Below are 19,556 nucleotides of genomic sequence, written 5' to 3'. Positions count from 1 at the left end.
AAACAGAGTGCAGAATATAGTGTTACAGAGAAGGTGCAGAGATCAGTTCAGTATATGAGAGGTCCATTCAAAAGTCTGGTAACAGCGGGAAAGAAACTGTTCCTGAATCTATTGGTACGTGTTTTCAAACATTTGTATCTTCTGCCCGAAAAAAGGTGGAAGAGAGTATAACGGGTGGGAGGAGTCTTTGATTATGTTGGGCACTTTTCTGAGGCAGCGGGAAGTGTAAACAGAGTCAATGGATAGAAGAAAGCAAATTACTGCGGATGCTGGAATCTGAAACCAAAAGAGAAAATGCTAGAAAATCTCAGCAGGTCTGACAGCACCTGTAAGGTGAGAAAAGAGCTCAGAGAAGAGAGGGTCATCTGGACTCGAAATGTCAGCTTTTTTCTCTCCTTACAGATGATGCCAGACCTGCTGAGATTTTCCAGCATTTTCTCTCTTAATGGATGGAAGGCTGGTTTGTGTGATGGACTGGGCTGTGTTCACAACTCTCTGTAACTTCTTCCAGTGTTGGGCAGAGGGGTTATCATACCAAGCTGTGACGCATCCAGATAGGAATGCTTCCTGCATGATGAATATATGATCATTTTATTTGGTGTACCTCTACAACAGCATTGACTCATTTTATTTCAGAGCTGCCCTGGACTTCAGTTCCATTTTAAGTGTCCACCTTGCCTCTTTGGTAGTATTCTTGCCTCTGAGTCAGTAGATTGTGGGTGCAGGGTGCCTCTTCAGTGCCTTGAGTACATTATATCGGCTGGCACTGAAATGCAGTTATGAGGGAGTCCTCAACTAAAAGAAGAAAAAAAGATCAGGGCCTGAATTCTCCCAACCTCATCTGCAGCTGGGATTTTCCGGTCCCACTGCTGTGGCTGAGCGCCAAATATTCTGTTCTCGCTGGCAGTGTTATGACATTGGAGAATTCCGACCCTGATCTTTATCTAATTTCTCTTTGTGGGTTTTTGCCATGTCCACATTGGCTGTCGGTTCCCCCCACTGTAACAACTTCAAAATATTAATCGCAAATTGCATTGAATATTTTAATGTTGCAAAAGGTTCTGCATCAGTGCTTAAAATACTCAGCAATGATGTGGCGATGCCAGCGTTGGACTGGGATGGACACTGTAAGAAGTCTTACAACACCAATTTAAAGTGGGTTCACATATGCCCTATTTGTGAACCTAACTCTCCACTCACCTGATGAAGTGGCAGCGCTCCAAAAGCTCATGCTACCAAATAAACCTGTTGGACTTCAACCTGGTGTTGTGATACTCAACAAGCTAGCAGCATCTGTGGAGAGAAAAACAGCTTTGCCCGGCACACTTGAAACAATTAACCTTGGCTGAAATTCTGCTGACTCGCCCGGTGCAGGAATCATGGGACAGAAAATTCGGCGGACCGTTAAAAGGTCTGTTGTGCTCAGGCAGGAATTTCCAGTCTTGGGACACACATGGCAGGAGAATGTTTCTCCCTCCACAGACATTGCCTGACCTTTTGAGTAGTTCCAGCATTTTCTGTTTTTAGTTCAGATTTCCAGCATCTGCCGTACTTTGCTTTTCTATATAAATGCAATTGATTCTTTTGATTCCATTTTTTGTCATTTTATGATTCAGCTGTGTATGCATTTTTCCTCCTTTTGCAGAACTGTTCATTGGTATTACCTTCCAGGTTTTGACAAAGAATCCCACTTGGAATCTCAACTTTCCTGTTCTTTCCATAGATGCTGCTGAATGTTTTCAGCATTCTCTGCTATTTTAGTTTTCTAGCATCTGCTGTATTTTGCTTTTTCTTCTTCCTTAAATTGATTTGACATTTTATTTGCAAGCCATTTATTTTGACCCCGTCGCTTTCATCCCTCTCCAGCTGATGGCGTATGAAGTCCATTCTAATTGCCACCAAGAACTTCCAGTTTGAATTGTGGGAATCTTGTTGGACTTTTACTATTGCTTTTAAGTTAGTTACGAAGGATTGGTCTTGGCAGTAAGTGAGCACAACTAAGTGGTAGCCCCCATATGTAAAGTTTAGCACCTTGAATCAAGATTTCTCTCTTTTTAAAAAAAAAAGTAAGTCTAAATGGGTGGAAAATAAGATGGAGCTCACAGCAATCTCAGGTAAACACTTTCTTGTTGACTAAGTTAATCTGATTTACCTGTTTCAGGTGAGTTGGATATGGCAGGCTGTTTCTGTTTTAAAAAACGACTTGAAGTTGTAGATTTGTCTTTGGTTAAGTTGGTATTTGGAATTGTGACAATGAACAAAGTTTGTTGGCGAGTTGGGTGCTTGTTGAGTTACCTGTGCTTGTTCCCTGGCTCCGGCCGTTGGGCTGAGGCTGGGCTCGCGCTCGGCGGTTGCTGCCCGCGGAGTTCGCGGGTCCACTCGTGGGGTGGGGGTGGGAAGGGCAGTAGTGGCGCCGGGTGGTTTTGATTTTCATTCGACGATTTCGGCGCAGATTGTCGATTGCCAAGGGCGGGGACTGCGTTTCTGACAGAAACGTGACCCTGCTTTATCGACTGGTTGAGTAAGTAGCCGTCAAACGGGGCTCTGGAGGTATGTGGGATGGGGGTGAGGAACCTGACAGTAACTTCTACCTTGTGGCGGGAGGGGGGTGGTGGGGATTGATAGGGAGAAGATCTGTAATTCAAGCTAGAAAAAGATTATCTCTTTTCTGCTACCTAGTTGGTCTTAAAAGTTCTTTGGGTATGGGGAACGAGATCTGTCTGGGTAGATGTGACCAAGTAAACCTGTGTTCAGGTGGTTGAAGTGGATAAGTAACTTAAGTTTCTGGAGCTTTATGCTGTCTTTGGTCTGTCTAGGGGTTCGTGCTGAGTGTAGAGTAGGTACTTTATCCAGGCATTGATTGTGGTCTTGAACATGTATTTATGAAGTTTTTTGTCCTAATATCTCCTTTTGTCAAATTTTGTCATTTATCCTATTAACAGTCCAATAAATTTGAGACATGTTTTACATTCTCATCTTTGTTTTCAGATCTCTTCATGCCTCCCTTGTCCCTAGCTCTGTAAAATCCTCCAGTCCCACAACCCTCTATAGAGTGCAATCTTCTAATTCTGGCCTCTTGACCATCCTAAATTTTAATCATTTCACCGTTGGTGGCTGTTCCTTTCAGTTGCCAAAGCCCAAAGCTCTGCAATACCTTCTCTAAACCTCTCTTTCCTCCTTTAGGACGCTCATTTAAACCTACCAAGCTTTTCATCATCTGACCCAATATCTCCTCCAGTGGCTGAGTGTAATACTTTGTTTTTATAACACTCCTGTTAAATGCCTTGGGATGTTTTATGTTGGGGGTGTTTTGTAAATATGAGTTGTTGTTGTTAAAGATGCTATTTAAATGCAAGCTGTTGTTGAAGTCTTGTGTGGGATTGCTAAGGCTCTACTTGTCTGTTACGGTTGGTGAATGAACTGGAGGGTCTTGATCATAGAACCATAGAAACCCTACAGTGCAGAAAGAGGCCATTGGGCCCATCGAGTCTGCACCGACCACAATCCCACCCAGGCCCTACCCCCACATCCCCACATATTTACCCGCTAATCCCTCTGACCTATGCATCTCAAGACATTAAGGGGCAATTTTAGCATGGCCAATCAAACTAACCCGCACATCTTCGGACTGTGGGAGGAAACCGGAGCACGGGGAGAACGTGCAAACTCCACACAGACAGTGACCCAAGCTGGGAATTGAACCCGGGTCCCTGACGCTGTGAGGCAGCAGTGCTAACCACTGTGCCACCGTGCCACCCCTAAACGAATGCTTCTGCCCGGCTGTGTCCTATGTGTCCAATGATTTGGCAATAGGGTGCATACGTACTGGTCTTCTGACCTGCAATTATCTGCATTTAAAAACAGTTGTGATGCTTCATCTGTAATATCTATAAAAATCTATTGTGATCGGATGTATTGATGTGGGTCATTTGTGTTTTGAATTTTTTTTTGTAAAGGGGTGTTGTATCAGTAGCTGTGTCAAATGTATGGAGAGGAGTGGGCAATGAATATTTTCTGAAAATGCATGTTGTATATTGAATATATATCTGAGCATTGTGGTGCAAAACGTTTTGCACTTAAGCAGACAATAGATTTTAGGAAATCATTACAAGGTTGGTAAATGTGAGGTCATCCATTTTGGGAGGAATAACAGCAAAATGGACTATTATTTAAATGGTAAAAAAATTGCAGCATGCTGCTGTGCAGAGGGACCTGGGTGTCCTTGTGCAGGAATCTCAAGGAGTTGGTTTGCAGGTACAGCAGGTAATTAAGAAGGCAAATGGAATTTTGTCCTTTATTGCTAGAGGGATGGAGTTTAAAAACTGCGAGATTATGTTGCAACTGTATATGGTGCTGGCGAGACCACATCTGGAGTACTGTGTACAGTTTCGGTCTCTTTACTTGAGAAAGGATATACTGGCACTGGAGGGGGTGCAGAGGAGATTCACTAGGTTGATTCCGGAGTTGAGAGGGTTGGCTTATGAGGAGAGACTGAGTAGACTGGGGCTATACTCATTGGAATTCAGAAGAATGAAGGGAGATCTTATAGAAACATATAAGATTATGAAGGGAATAGATAAGATAGAAGCAGGGAAGTTGTTTCCACTGGTGGGTGAAACTAGAACTAGGGGGCAGAGTCTCAAAATAAGGGGAAGCAGATTTAGGACTGAGTTGAGGAGGAACTTCTTCACACAAAGGGTTGTGAGTCTGTGAAATTCCCTGCCCAGTGAAGCAGTTGAGGCTACCTCATTGAATGTTTTTAAGGCAGGGATAGATACATTTTTGAACAGTAAAGGAATTAAGGGTTCTGGTGAGCGGGCGGGTAAGTGGAGCTGAGTCCACAAAAAGATCAGCCATGATCTTATTGAATGGCGGAGCAGGCTCGAGGGGCCAGATGGCCTCCTCCTGCTCCAAGTTCTTATGTTCTTCTTTGTAATCTGCCTAAACATCTTCCTGTGGGTTGGAGCAAACTGCATGAATTAATGCAATGAATGCATTGCATTAGCTGCTGGTACCACTCAGTATAATAATTAATCTAAGTGATATTCTTCATACGAGTGACAGGCTGTTTTACCACAGGGGCATCATAGCTGAGTTCAACCCTATATATGCAGGATTTAATTGACGTTTATTTATTAGTGTCACAAGTAGGCTTACATTCGCACTGCAGTGAAATTACTGTGAAAATCCCCCAGTCGCCACACTCTGGCACCTGTTTGGGTACACTGAGGGAGAATTTAGCATGGCCAATGCACCTAACCAGTACATCTTTCAGACTGTGGGAGGAAACCCACACAGACACAGGGAGAATGTACAAACTCTGCACAGCCAGGAATCGAACCCGGGTCGCTGGCGCTGTGAAGCAGCAGTGCTAACTACGGTGCCACCATGCTGTTCCTTCTCTCTTTCCTTCCCTTCCTGCACCCCCCAACCTTCCCAGCAAAGGGTATAAGCTGTATTCTAGAACCAGTATCACTGTCGGCTAAACTAAACTCAGCTAACCAGGTTCAGATCTGAATCTTTCCGATTTATAGCATCCCTACAGTGCAGAAAGGAGGCCATTTGGCCTATTGAGTCTGCACCAACCACAATTTCTATACTGTATTATATGGTTCATTTACTTATCAAGCGGTTGGCGAGGGTTAACATTCCCACATTGCCTGGTGTTACTTTTAAAGGAAAATTTGGAGTGTGGATTTCCCAATAAATTGGTGGATAAAGACAATGAATGCAATTGTAGCATGTCTGATAAACCAGTTCCCAAATGGGCAACATTTGGGGTGGCATCAGTGCCTCTGGGCTAGCTAGAGGTCGTATATTGATTCTTCCTGAAAAGTACACATGTAGTTGCAGATTGAAGGCAGCTCTGCACTTAGCTGTGACTTCCTTTGCAGTCTAGACTGACATGAAAATGCTCAACCAGTCAATATTCAGACTTGCTCCCCAGTTTTTTTCCCTATCTTGTGCTGACTTTGGGTGCAATACAACTTTACAGCTACTGTGCATATCTAATCCAAATTCTTTATTCATTCAAGGGATGTGGGCTTTGCTGGCTTGGCCAACATTCATTACCCATCTCTAATTGCCCTTGGAGATGAGCTGCCTTCTTGTACCATTGAAGTCCACGTGGTGTAGGTCAACCCACAGTGCTGTTAGGGAGGGAGTTCCAGGATTTTGACCCAGCAACAGTGAAGGAATGGCGATATAGTTCCAAGTTAGGATGGTGAGTGGTTTGGAGGGGAACTTCCAAGTGATGGTGTTCCCATGTATCTGCTGCCTTTGTCCTTGCTAGATAGTAGTGGTGCTCCTAAGGAACCTTGATGAGTTCTTGCAATGCATCTTGTAGATTGTACACACTGCTGCTACTGTGCTTTGGTAGTGGAGACAACGAATGTTTGAGCAAGGGATGCCAATCAAATGGGCTGCTTTGTCCTGAATGGTGTCAAGCCTCTTCAATGTTTCTTGGAGCTGCATTCATCCAGGTGAATGGAGAACTAACTTGTGTCTAATGGACAGGCTTTGTGGAGTCAGGAGATGAGTTACTTGCCACAGGTTTCCTAGCTTCTGATCTGCTCTTATAGCCATTGTATTTATATGGTTAGTTCAGTTAAGTTTCTTGTCAATGGTAACTCCCATGATGTTGATTGGGGTGGGTGGGGGGGGGGTGCGGTGTTCAGTGATGGCAATGCCAGTAAGCACCAAGAGGAGATGATTAGATTCTCTCTTGTTGGAGATGGTGCTGAAGGCATTGGATTCTACAAAGGCTATGGGCACTGACAATATCCTATTGAAGACCTGTGCTCCAGAACCTGACGCCACTAGCCAAGGTGTTTCCGTATTGCCACATCACTGTCCACCTCTCCAGAAATGTGGAGAATTGCCCAGGTATGACCTATACACAAGTGGGACAAATCCAACCCAGCCAGTCTATATCAGTCCATCAGTCTACTCTTGATCATCAGTAAAGTGATGGAAGGAGTCATCAACAGTGCGATCAAGTGACACTAGCTTCGTAATAATTTGCTCACTGCTGCTTTGTTTGGGTTCCGCCAGAGCTACTCAGCTCCTGACCTCGTTAGAGCCTTGATTTTAAACACGTACAAAAGAACTGAACATTAGAGGTGAGGTGAGATTGGCTGCCCTTGACATCAGGACTGCATTTGACTGAATGTAGCATCGAGGAGCCCTAGCAAAACTGGAGTCGATGGAAATTGGTCTGTGATAGTACTACTAAGCCACTCTTAGTGATGGACATTGATGTCCCCTTTCCGGAGTACATTCTGCACCCTTGCCACCCTCAGTGCTTCCTCCAAAGGGTGTTCAACATGGAGGAGTACTGATTCATCAGCTCAGGGGGGGACAGTACAGGTAATCAATAGGAGATTTCCTTGCCATGTTTGACCTGATACCATGAGACTTCATGAGGTCTGGAGTTAATGTTGAGGACTCTCAGGGCAACACCCTCCCGACTGTATACCATTACGCTACCACCTCTGCTGGGTCTGACCTGCCTGTGGGACAGGAACTACCCTGGGATGATGATCGTGGTGTCTGGGACATTGTAAGGTATGATTCTGTGAATATGACTATGTCAGACTGTTGCTTGACTAGTCTATGGGACTGCTCTCCCAATTTTGGCACAAATCGCCTGATTTTAGGAAGGAGGACTTTGCAATGTCGACAAGGCTGGATTTGCTGTTGTCATTTCCGGTGCCTAGGTTGATGCTGGGTGGCTGGTTTCATTCCTTTTTGTAGACTTCATAGTGGTTGGATACAACCCTTTGCTTGGCCATTTTAGAGGACATTTAAAAGTCAACCACATTGCTGTAGCCCTGGAGTCACATGTAGGCCAGACTGGGTAAGGATGACAGATTTCCTTCCCTAAAGGACACTAGTGAACCAGATGGGTTTTCATGATAGTCGACAACTATTTCATGGTCATTATTAGACTTTTAATTCCAGATTTTTATTGAATTCAAATTTCACCATCTGCTGTAATACCCTGAGTATTTCCCTGGGTCTTTGGATTACTAGTCCAGTGACAATACCACTATGCCACTGCCTCTCCTAATTAGTTGGCAGACCATTTGACAGTGAAATTATCCCAGAAAATTCTGCCATGAGAAAATACCTACATATTTATATCTTGCAGCAGATGATTACTAGATAGAAATCAAAAATGTGAAATGCAGCTGATGATAAAAGCCCAAAGCTGTTGCAACTATCTTCTGCCAGAAATGCCTCCTCTGGATGTTTCCACAATCTCAGAAGCCAGTCTTAAGACAATTTCATTTCATGTGATATCAAGAAATAGTTGAGCACCACGGGCCCCAAAAAATCCTGGGTTACTGCTGAAGACTTGTGTTTCAGAACGAGCTCTTTTGAAGCTGTTTCAATACAGCAGTAACACTGGAATTTATCCAACTAAGCAGAAAAAAACTTCAAGGTGTATCCTGTCCAGAAAGAGCAAGACAAATCTAATCCAATCAATTATGCCCTATCAGTGTACGTTGTCATCAGCAAAGGGATGGAAAGTGATTTTGACAAGCAGCACATATTCACAAATAGCCTGCTCGCTGGTGCTTAGTTTTGTTCTAGGCAGATCCTTCTGGCTCTCGGCTCTCAGTTTTGGTCCAAACATGGACAGTGGAGCTGAATTCTGGAGGTGAGGTGAAAGCGACTGACTTTGACATCAAGGCAACATTTGATAGAATATGGCAGCCAGCATTGATTTGTAATGGGTAGGTCATGTCTGAGCAACCTGATTTGAATTTTGAAGCTGTGATTCAAGTAGTGACAGTGAAATATCTCTGGATGTTATATGGACCTCCTGAAGGCATTTTCTGAAGTTCCTGGTAAGAGCCTGTTGGCTAAAGTTGAAATTCATGAACTTTGCAGATTCAATGATTTGCTTTAATGATCTCAACTATTCACTATATTTGTTAATGACTTAGTAGATGGGATTGAACAACATCCAAATTTGCCAGTGACACAAGGATTGGTGGCAGTGTAGGTGGAAGTGTAAAACTACAAAGAGGTATTACTAGATTAAGCGAATGGGAAACTTATGGTAAATTGATTTTAATGCAGGCAGATATGAGGTCATCCATTTTTGACCTAAAAGTGGTAAAATAGGACACTTTCTAAAAGCGGATTTTAGTAAAATAAGACAGGATCTGGCTAAGGTAGACTGGGAACAGCTACTAATGGGAAAATCTACAGAAGAGCAGTGGGGAGCATTCAAAAAGGAAATGGGGAGGGTGCAAGCCTCTCGGGTGATAGGCAGGAATAACAAGCCCAGAGAACCAGGGATGAGGATGAGAACTAGGGCGGCACGGTAGCACAGTGGTTAGCACTGCTGTTTCACAGCTCCAGGGTCCCGGGTTCGATTCCCAGCTCGGGTCACTGTCTGTGTGGAATTTGCACATTCTCCTCGTGTCTGCGTGGGTTTCCTCCGGGTGCTCCAGTTTCCTCCCACAGTCCAAAAATGTGCGGGTTAGGTTGATTGGCCAGGGTAAAAATTGCCCCTTAGAGTCCTGGGATGTGTAGGTTAGAGGGATTAGCGGGTAAATATGTGGGGGTAGGGCCTGGGTGGGATTGTGGTCGGTGCAGACTTGATGGGCTGAATGGCCTCCTTCTGCACTGTAGGGTTTCTTTCTTTCTTTCTATGACCAGAGATGTTCAGGATACAATGAGAATGAAAATAAAGGCTTTTAAAAAGTACAAGGGGAGCAAATCAGTGGAGGCATTATTGTGGTATATAAAATGCAGGGTGGAGCTTAAGAAAGCAATTAGGAATGCAAAGAAGGGGTATGAGAAAGCTCTGGCTGGTAAAAGTAGGGAAAATCCCAAGATGTTCTATAAATATATCAATGTGAAGAAGATAACCAGGGAAAGAGTAGGGCCCATTAGGGATGAAAGGTGGAGCCAGAGGACATATGTAGAGTGTTGAATGAATACTTCACGTCCATCTTCACCCAAGAGAATAGAAGAATAGAACATAGAACGTTACAGCGCAGTACAGGCCCTTCGGCCCTCGATGTTTCAGCCGACCAGTGAAACCAATCTAAAGCCCATCTAACCTACACTATTCCAATATCATCCATATGTTTATCCAATGACCATTTAAATGCCCTTAATGTTGGCGAGTCCACTACTGCTGCAGGCAGGGCATTCCACGCCCTTACTACTCTCTAAGTGAAGAACCTACCTCTGACATCTGTCCTATATCTATCACCCCTCAATTTAAAGCTATGTCCCCTTGTGCTAGCTATCACCATCCGAGGAAAAAGGCTCTCACTATCCACCCTGTCTAATCCTCTGATCATCTTGTATGCCTCTATTAAGTCACCTTTTAACCTTCTTCTCTCTAACGAAAACAACCTCAAGTCCCACAGCCTTTCCTCATAAGACCTTCCGACCATACCAGGCAACATCCTGGTAAATCTCCTCTGCACCCTTTCCAAGGTCTCTTTCCAAGCCTTTGACAAGGTCCCACATGGGAGATTTGTAAAGAAGGTAAATTCACATGGAATACAGGGTAATTTGATAAAGTGGATTCAAAATTGGCTCAGATGTAGAACACAGTAAGAAGTCTAACAACAGGTTAAAGTCCAACAGGTTTATTTGGTAGCAAAAGCCACTAACTTTCGGAACAGGCTGTCTCTTCGTCAGGTGGGTGGGAGTTCTGATTACAAACAAGATCACTTGTACCAAGGGATTGTACAAGGTGATGAGCTGGGTCTGTGTGATTTCCCCCCTTTTGCCGATGAGCCAGGTCTGTGTGATTTCCCCCCCATTGGCGATGAGCTTGGTCTGCGCTATTCCCCCCATTGGTGATAAACACCCCCCCCCCCCCCCCCCCGTAATCAGAACTCCCACCCACCTGACGAAGGGGCAGCCTGTTCCGAAAGCTAGTGGCTTTTGCTACCAAATAAACCTGTTGGACTTTAACCTGCTGTTGTTAGACTTCTTACTGTGTTTACCCCAGTCCAATGCCAGCATCTCCACATCAGATGTAGAAGACAGAGGATAATGACAGAAGGCTGCTTTAGTGAGTGACTGGAAGCCAGTGCCCAGTGGCGTACCACAGGGATCTGTGTTGGTGGCTCCCTATTCGTCGTCATTTATATAAATGACATTGATGACTATGTGGGGGTAGGATTAGTAAATTGATGGATGACACAAAGATTGAGCGGGTGGTTAGCAATGAGGCGGAATGTCTTGGGCTACAAAAAGATATAAATGGAATGGTCAAATGGGCAGATAAGTGGCAGATGGAATTTAACCCTGAAAAGTGAGAGATGATAGACTTTGGGAGGAGTAATTTGACAAAGTATTCAATGAATGGTAGGACACTTGGAAGTTCTGTGGAACAAAGGGACCATGGCGTGTTTGTCCACAGATCTCTGAAAATGGAAGGGCATGTCAGTAAGGTGGTGAAAAAGGCATATGGGACACTTGCCTTTATCAATCGAGGCACAGATTACAAAAGCAGGGAAGTCATGTTGGAGTTGTATAGAACTTTGAGACCCACAGCTAGAGTACTGTGTGCAGTTGTGGTCGCCACATTATCGGAAGGATGTGATTGCACTGGAGGTGCAGAGGAGATTCATCAGGATGCTGCCTAGGATGGAACATTTAAGTTATGAAGAGACGTTGGGTAGGCTTTTTGTCGGAGAGAGAAGATTGAGGGGGTGACCTGATCAAGGTGTACAAGATTATGAGAGACGTGGACAGAATGGATAAGGAGCAGCTGTCCTTCTTAGTTGAAGAGTCAATCACGACGAGACATAGGTTCAAGGTGGGGGGCAGGAGGTTTAGGGGGGATGTGAGGAAAAACATTTTTACCCAGAGGGTGGTGACTGTCTGGAATGCGCTGCCTGGGAGGGTGGTAGAGTATCCTTTAAAAAGTATCTGGATGAGCACTTGGCAAATCATAACATTCAGGACTATGGGCCAAGTGCTGGCAGATGGGATTAGGTGGGAGTTCAGGTGTCTGTAATGTGTCGGTGCGGACTCGATGAGCTGAAGGGCCTCTTCTGTGCTGTATGATTCTATGGCGAGAAGCTAGAAACGGGAGATCAAAGAGACTTGAGAGCCCATCTATGTTGATAGCTATGAATAGGTACAGAAAATAATCAAAAAGGCTGATGGAATGCTGGTCGTTATGTCTGGAGAACTAGAATACAAGTGGGGTTGAAGTTATGCTGCAGCTAAATAAAGCCGAGTTAGACCACACCTGGAAAATTGTGAATGCTTCCAAGAATCACAACTTGGGATATGTTGGCCTTGAGGGAGTGTAGTGTAGATTTACCTGAATCACTGAATTGTTGCAGGGCAAAAGGAGGCCATTGGGCCCATTGTGTCTGCACCAGCTCTCCGACTGAGCCTGAGTGCCACTCTTTCCCCCCTCCTCCCCATAAACCTGTACACTTTTCCTTTCCTGATAAAAGTCTAATTCCCTTTTGAATGTCTCAATTGAACTTGCCTCTTCCACACACTCGGGCAGTGCATTCCAAACTCCAGTTGCTGCGTGAAAAAATATTTTCTCATATTGCTTTTTCTTTTGACAATTTTTAAAATCTATCCTCTCTTGTTCTCGATCCTTTCATGAGTGGGAACACTTTCTGCTCTGCCCAGACCCCTTATGATTTTGAATACATCTAGGAAAAGTCTTAACTTCTCCATTCTCTCTTCATAACTGAAGTTCCTCATCCATGGAACCATTCTAATGAGTAAATTATATCTGGGCCGGAATTCTGGTTGTTCACACCCCACTGCCACTGCCAGAGAGGGCAGAGAATTTGACGCTCAGCCAAATCTCCGTTCAGTGCAGCAGGACGGGAGAATGCTGCTGGCGTGAACGGCTGGAGAATCCCATCCCTGGACTCCCAAGGATGAGATTATACAAATTAGGGTTACATTTCCTGGAATTTAGAAGATTATGGGGTGATTTGTTTGAAGTTTTTCAGATATTAAGTAATAGAGAGATCTAGAGAAACTATTTCCACTAGTTGGGCAGTCTAGGGCAAGAACAAAGAACAATACAGCACAGAAACAGGCCCTTCGGCCCTCCAAGCCTGCGCCGCTCATGTGCAAGGGTGTATAGCCTGAAAATTAGGGACAAGCCTTTCAAGAGTGAAGTTCAGATACACTTAATGCAAAGGTTGGTTAAAGATTGGAACTCTCTTCTACAAATGGCATTGATGCTAGGTAACTTGTTAATTTTAAAGCTAAGATTGATAAATTTTTGTTCACCCAAGTTATTAAGGGATACAAGTCAGGAGTATAGAGTTGGATCACTGGTCAGCTGTGATCTCAATGCTTGGTGAAACAGCCTTGAGGGGCTAAATCGTCTACTGCTGTTCCTATAAAAAACCCTTGGTGAAATTGAAATCAGTGGCCTTCAGGGAAACCTCTCAACTGGCAGGAGGCATATCTAGTGTAAGAAAAGATGACTATAGCTGCTGGAGGCCAATCAGCTCAGCCTCAAGGCAATGTTCTAGGCCCAACCATATTCAGTGTCTTTGCCATTGACCTTCCCTCTGATGTGAGGTCAGACATGGGAATGTTCACTACTGTTTGTACTGTGTTCAGTTCCATTCACAACAGCTCAGATATTAAAGCTGTCTGTCCCATATGCAACAAGACGTGAACAACATTCAGAATTGGGCTGTTCTGTGGAAATTCACACAAATGCCAGGGAATGACCAACAAGAGAGAATCTATAACCACCCCCTTTGATATTCAATGACATTACCATTACTGAATTCCCCACCATCAACATCCTGAAGGTCACTATTGACCAGAAACTTAACTGGACTAGCCACACCAATAGTTGAGTTACTAGAACAGGTCAGAAGCTGTGTATTCTGTGGCAAATAGCACATCTACTGACTCCACAGAACCTTTCGTAACCTGCAAGTTACAAGTCTGAAGTGATTGAATACTTTCCACTTGCCTGGATGAATACAGCTCCAAAATTTAAGAAATTTGATACCATCCAGGACAAAGCAGGCAACTTGATTGGCAGCCCATCCATCATCTTAAACATTTACTCCATTTGCCACTGGCACACTATGCCTACAGCATGTACCATCCATAAGGTACACGGCAGCACTCACCAAGACTTCTTCGACAATGCCTCCTAAACCTGTGAGCTCAACCACCGAGAAGGACAAGGGCAGCAGGTAGATAGGAACACCACCATTATCTAAATCGCGCACCATCTTAACATGGAACTATATTGCTATCCCTTCACTGCTGCTGGGTCAAAATCCTGGAATTCCTTCCCCAAGAACAGATGGACTGCAGTGGTTTGAGATGGTGGCCCACCATCGCCTTCTCAACAGCAATAAAGGATGGACATTCAGTGCTGATCTTGCTAACAATGTCTACATTACAAAAACTAATTAAAGAGAAACAGGAGTTGCTTCAGCCCCTCCTTTTCACTTATGCCTGCCCATGAAGAAACAGAATGCTGGAGATCACTTGTTGGCATTTCAGTGTAAGTAGGAAACCTGTTGATTTTCCCCTTTCATTGAATGCTTCTTTGTGATATACGCTTGTATTATCACAAGTAATAATAATGAATAATCCTATTCAAATGCCACAGCTCTTACTCGCTATGGAAACACCAGCAAATGCTCCGTGAGTGCTTCACACCACAATAACTTGTGATGTCCAGAATGTTTCAGGAAGTTTGTTGCAACTTTTTTCCCTGTCATTTACAATTTATAAAAATAAATCTGTAAATTAAATATTGTTTCCGATTTGAAGTTTAAAAGTGTGAATATATCAGTTGCAGAGTACAGAGTGTAAGCACACACTGTAGAGATTACTCTGTTAGCTGATAAGGCAACAGTTCCACCCAAGTTGCAAAACTGTTCTGCATTTGCCTGAATCTGATACCATTTGTGCTGCACTTTCTCAAACAGATTTTAATTGGGGGATATACAATTGTATTTTTTATAACACTATCCCAGGAGATGCATCTGCTCTAAAGAGAAAAGAAACTTCAGATGAAAACCTTTACATAGGGGCTTGCTGGTCACCTTTCTTCCATGTAGAAAGAAGATTCCTTCATTTATATAACTTTATCACATTTTAGAAGCATTCCAAAGTGCTCCACGTGGAATGCTATATGGACAATTTCTACAAAAAGCTCACAGCGTTAGTTAAGGAAGGAATTTGTAGGATACTAGAATTCCTTCCTCTTCTTTTGAGCAGTGCCATGGGATCTTTAATAAGCAACTGGATAGTGTCTGGCTTTATATCTCAACTGGTGGATAGACCTTTTTTAATACTTGTGACACTAGTGTACCTTTAAGAAATGTTTTCTTTTAAATAATGTTCTCTGCAGTTTGTAAGCTGGCCTTTTGGTTGGTTTGGCTTTGACAAAGGGTCATCTGGACTCGAAACGTCAGCTCTTTTCTCTCAAAGATGCTGCCAGACCCGCTGAGATTTTCCAGCATTTTCTCGTTTGGCCTTTTGGTTTCATTGTGGCACCGGTTGTCTGTTAAATGACCGTATATTGCTTCAATGGCTTAAATGGGGTTTTGTCTATTTAAGTCTCAGGTACTTTCTGATATTTATTTTATGACCCTTCGTTGTTAGGGGGAAGATTGGTTGGCGGGTCACGTGTTTTGGACCATTCAAGGTTTCAATTTTAGTGTGGCTGCTAGCTGCTGGTTTAGTTGGAAGCTGTCCTGGTTGTCAAGTGGCAAGCAATTTTTCTCCCTCTCCCTGGTATTATGGATTCTGCTGGCCAGCTGGAAGCACGTCCCCAGGCCTTCCTGGGGTGAGAACCCTGTTGTTTGTGGGTTGCTAGTTAGTACTTAGAGCCTATCCCTCTCTCCGTGGTGTTTTGGGAAGCTGTTCTGACTTCAAGTTGACCTATGTGTATATCAAGAGGGCTGCTGGGAGTTAGAAGGCTGGGAAGTCAGAGTTCCAATTCTCCAACCAAAGGATTAAGTTCCAGCATCATGTGAGCATTTGTAATTTCTGTGCTAAACCTGTGGTAAGGGTTTTGTTTAGGGAAGTTTGTTTGAGAAATATTTATTAAGGGTTACACAATATCACGGTTGTTTTTTGTTTGTAATTGGTCAAGGTTAATGCTAATTTTCTTTCTATACATGTTAACTTTATTCTTAAATAAATTTTGTTTGATAAAAGCTCCTTAGTGAGTCAGTTGAATCATATTCGAAGTGAAGCATCTCGTGCTCACCCTAGCCAAATTCAAAGTGAAAACTTATGATCCAGGTGGACTTCATAAAGCACTTTGGAGTTTCTGACCTGAATTATAACATACTTCGTTGGGTTTTTTTTGTTGTATAAATATACTTTATTCAAAATATCTGAAAGAACATTACAAACATTTCAAAGTGACTATCGTACAAAGTGCAATGATATTCAGGTTATCTGCATAGATCATGTTCAGAGAATGACAGAATCACAGAATACCTCAGTGCAGAAGAGGCCCTTTGGCCCATCAAGTCTGCACTGACGCACGAAATGACCTGACCTGCCCACCTAATCCCACTTGCCAGCACTTGGCCTTGAATGTTATGGCGTGCCAAGTACACATCCAGGTATTTCTTAAAGAATGTGAGGCATCCCGCCTCCACCACCCTCCCAGGCAGCGCATTCCAGACTGTCACCACCCTCCTGAGTAAAAAGGTTTTTCCTCCAGTCCCCCCTAAACCCCCCATCCCTCACTTTTAACTTGTGTCCCCTCGTAACTGACCTTTCAACTAAGGGTGTGGAGATGCCAGTGTTGGACTCGGGTAGGCACAGTAAGAAGTCTCAAGACCAGGTTTATTTGGTAGCATGAACTTTTGGAGTGCTGCTCTTTCATCAGGTGAGTGGGAGTTGGGTTCACAAACAGGGCATATATAGACTCAAACTCAATTACAAGATAATGGTTGGAATGCGAGTCTTAACAGGTAACCAAGTCTTTACAGGTACAGACAATGCGAGTGGAGAGAAGGTTAAGTACAGGTTAAAGAGGCGTGAATTGTCTCAAGCCAGGACAATTAGTGAGATTTTGCAAGCTCAGGCAAGTCGTGGGGGTTACAGTTGGTGTGACTTGAACCCAAGATCCCTGTTGAGGCCGTCCTCATGTGTGTGGAACTTGGCTATCAGTTTCTGCTCAGCGACTCTGCGTTGTCATGTGTCGTGAAGGCCACCTTGGAGAATGCGTACCCAAAGATCAGAGGCTGAATGCCCTTGACTGCTGAAGTGTTCCCCAAAAGGAAGAGAATACTCCTGCCTGGTGACTGTCAAGCGGTGTCCATTCATCCATTGTCATAGCATCTGCATGGTCTTGCCAATGTACCATGCCTCGGGACATCCTTTCCTGCAGCGTATCAGGAAAGGCATGGTACATTGGCGAGACCATGCAGATGCTATGACAATGGACGAATGGACACTGCTTATCCAAATTGCAAGAGTTTGGATGATGTTCTCACATGAGATGATGGCCTCCGTGTCGATGATCCTGCACGTCTTGCAGAGGTTGCTGTGACAGGGTTGTGTGGTGCCATGGTCACTGTTCTCCTGAAGGCTGGGTAGTTTGCTACGTACAATGGTCTGTTTGAGTTGCGTGGTTGTTGAAGGCAAATAGTGGGGGTGCGGGGATGCCCTTGGTGAGATGTTTGTCTTCATTGATGACATATTGTAGGTTCCGGAGAAGATGTCGTACTTCTCCGCTCCAGGGAAGTACTGGACGACGAAGGGTACTTTGTCCGCCGTGTCCTGTGTTTGTCTTCTGAGGAGATTGGTGTGGTTTTTCACTGTGGCGCGTCGGAACTGTCGATCGATGGGTCGATTGCCATATCCTGTTCTTACAAGGGTGTCTTTCAGTGTCTGTTGCGATCCTCCTCACCTGAGCAGATCCTGTGTATACGGAGGGCTTGTCCGTAGGGGATGGCTTCTTTAACCTGTTTAGGGTGGTAAACTGGAGAAGTGGAGCATCGTGAGGTTATCCATGTGTTTGCGGTACAGTGAAGTGCTGCGGTGACCGTCCTTGATGGAGATGCATGTGTCCAAGAATGCAACTGAATCTGGAGAGTAGTCCATGATGAGTCTGATGCAGACACGAGAACGTGCAAACTCCACATAGACAGTGACCTAAGCCAGGAATTTAACCCAGGTCCCTGCCGCTGTGTGGCAGCAGTGCTAACCACAGTGCCAGACCAACTTTTTGGCAGACCAAAGAGCATCTTTCCAGTGAAGATCACCATGATAAGATTGAAATTGTTCAACTATTGATCAGTTTCACTTGGTGTTTGCCTGATCCATTGCCCACTGTATTAATGAGGTATACAGACAAGGAAGGTCCCAAATTAAACAATTGCACAACAAAAATATCTCTACATCAGGAAATTATATTCTGATATCAGGAGGCTGATTTTTGCTTTGTCTGTTTTTGCATTTTGAATTGAATGTTTTGAATGTATATTAACTGCCTGCAGGCTAAGAAATAGCTGTTGCTTTGTTTGTAATGATGTTTCACAATATGTCAGAAAAGCATTCAAAGTATGCGAGATTTTAACATTGTGTTCAAAGTAGTTGGGGTGACTGTTCAAATGCACAATTTGTTTCTGACCCTGAATTTGGTAAGGGAAAATGAGCACGATTCCCATTTCTGGTTGCTAGCCATTGACCATTAATAGTTCAAGTGACTGGCAGCTAGGGTAGTAAAGGATTGGACCTGTCTGTGATACCCCCATGCTCCAGGAACTTGCCAAAAAAATTTCATCCAATTCAGAATGAAAGATTTGCTTACTGTTCCATATTCCAATATCTCCAGCTTTACCGAGTCAAATGGCTGGGGTTCCCTCTGAATTGATTTTTAATGTTCTCTCAAACATTTCTATAGTATTCCTACCCTACCTTACTGATCTCATCCAGCTATCTGTGCCAACACACACCATTCATATCTGAGATAAGTTTAAACCACCCTACTTCCTTCCCTCCACCATTTTTCAAATGCACACCACCATGTGCTCCAGTTCCCTCCCACAGTGCGAAGATGTGCAGGTTAGGTGGAGTGGCCATGCTAAATTGCCCTTAGTGTCCCAAGATGTGTAGGTAAGGGGGATTATTGGGGTAAATGCGCGGGGTAATGGATAGGGCAGGGGGGCGTGGACCTGGGAATGATGCTGTGTCAGAGAATTGGCGCAGACTCAATGGACCAAATGGTCTCCTTCTGTACTCTAGGGATTCTGATTCTAATCGCAAGATTATTTCTACTTTTCGCAAAACTTTTAAGGACATTTTTGACTAGAACCTTTTCCCTGTTTTCACAAGCTTTATTAAGTAAAATAATATTCTTATAACTGTGCCTTGGTTCAAAGAACAGTACAGCACAGGAACAGGCCCTTTGGCCCACCAAGTCTGTGCCGACACAGATGCCTCTCTAATCTAATAATTTCTTGCCTCTATGTGGTCCGTATCCCTCTGTTCCCTGCCTAATCATGTATCTATCCAGATGCCTCTTGGACGTTGCTATAGAATCTGTTTCCACCACTTCCTCCGGCAGCGCGTTCCAG

General features: G+C 44.0%; 1 protein-coding gene across 1 annotated transcript in view; it reads left to right on the top strand.

Annotated features, from left to right (window-relative positions):
* Window positions 1-1,979: 1,979 nt before the first annotated feature.
* Window positions 1,980-19,556, top strand: part of LOC144479668 (semaphorin-4E-like) — a 98,022-nt gene continuing 80,445 nt past the window's right edge. Inside the window, exon 1 of the mRNA XM_078198665.1 lies at window positions 1,980-2,114. The gene's annotated coding sequence lies outside the window, so the exon portion shown is untranslated. The remainder of the gene's footprint in view (window positions 2,115-19,556) is intronic.

This window comes from Mustelus asterias, chromosome 26 (genome assembly GCF_964213995.1).
Source record: "Mustelus asterias chromosome 26, sMusAst1.hap1.1, whole genome shotgun sequence".
Lineage (NCBI taxonomy): Eukaryota > Metazoa > Chordata > Chondrichthyes > Carcharhiniformes > Triakidae > Mustelus > Mustelus asterias.
The sequence above is the reverse complement of the archived record's forward strand: the minus strand, read 5'-3'. Positions and strand labels throughout refer to the sequence as shown.